We start from the raw sequence: 1,196 nt of genomic DNA, 5'->3' as shown, positions 1-1,196 counted from the left end.
ATGTAGTGACCTTCTTTGTCTCTTTTAATTATTTTTGGTTTGATATTTACTTTAGAATAAGATAGCTACCCCTGGTTTTTGTGGGCTTCTCTCGCATGGAGAACTGTTTTCTGTCCTTTCACTTTCAGTCTGTGGGTTTTTTTTTGCACAAGGTGTGTTTCTTGTATATAACATATTATTGGATTTTGCTTCTTAATCCATTCTGCCAGTCTCTATCTCTTGACTGGTGAATTGAGGCCATAGACATTGATGGATATAACTGATACGTATTGACTTGTCATTGTCATGTTTTTGTCCTGCTGTAGGCGCTTTTTAATTTTCCCCCCTGTACGTTTAGTTTCTTGGCTTGCCTAAATGATTTGTTTTTTGGGCCTCGTGGTGTTGTGACCTTCATTGCCTTTTTCTAGGATATTGTTTAGAATTGCTTGGAGTGCTGGTTTGGTATTCATGAAGTTTCTCATGTGTTCTTTGTCATGGGAAAATATTTGCTTCATGAAGTTGCATGTCATCCTGGCACAGGGGCTATGCTAGTCTTCTCTGTATTGTTCCAATTTTAGTATATGTGCTTCCTAACGAGCACCTTAGTTTGCTTTTTTATGACATGTGCCATGTGTTTACATAGATGTTTAGAGACCATTTTAATTATTTTTTCAGGGTTTTCTTTTCTTTCAGAGAAGACTATGTTTTGTACTGACAAATATGGATTCAACTCAAATGGTTTTCTTTTTAAAAAAAATTGGTTTATTTCACTAGACTGAAAGCACATTGCAAAATGTTACTAAGCCTTTGAAGCAGAGCTATAAATAGCTTTCAATATATTATGTATTATATATGATCTTTAATAATCAACAGAAGTAAATTCAATATGGTAGATACACTAAGCTTACTGGGTTCTCACATTCTCCAAATTAGTCTGCTCTCTAGAAATATGGTGGGGATCAGAGTGCTGGCCTCTTAGAGACACATTTACTAGTGCACTTGAACAGAAACACAGGCAGAATCATAAAATGGTAAATTACATGTTCAGATGCCAAACTGCACCACCAGATTGCTATTTACACCTGCATTCCCCAGCCAAAGCACACACTGCATTGCCTACTCCAAACAGATGTGAGAACACATTTTGTAGTCACAGCCTGACTGCTGGAAGTCATGGCCTTCACTGATGCACAATGAGGTTTCCTCTCTAATCATGA

At 37.0% G+C, this 1,196-nt stretch overlaps 1 non-coding gene across 1 annotated transcript; it reads right to left on the bottom strand.

Annotated features, from left to right (window-relative positions):
- Positions 1 to 478: 478 nt before the first annotated feature.
- Positions 479 to 580, bottom strand: LOC117283658. Its single transcript, XR_004514688.1, has one exon. It is a non-coding gene; the product is annotated as a U6 spliceosomal RNA (small nuclear RNA).
- Between the last annotated feature and the right edge of the window lie 616 nt (positions 581 to 1,196).

The sequence above is a fragment of the Fukomys damarensis genome, unplaced genomic scaffold (genome assembly GCF_012274545.1).
Source record: "Fukomys damarensis isolate Sample0158 unplaced genomic scaffold, DMR_v1.0_HiC HiC_scaffold_28, whole genome shotgun sequence".
In the NCBI taxonomy this organism is placed as follows: domain Eukaryota; kingdom Metazoa; phylum Chordata; class Mammalia; order Rodentia; family Bathyergidae; genus Fukomys; species Fukomys damarensis.
This window is presented reverse-complemented; position numbering and strand designations above follow the sequence as displayed.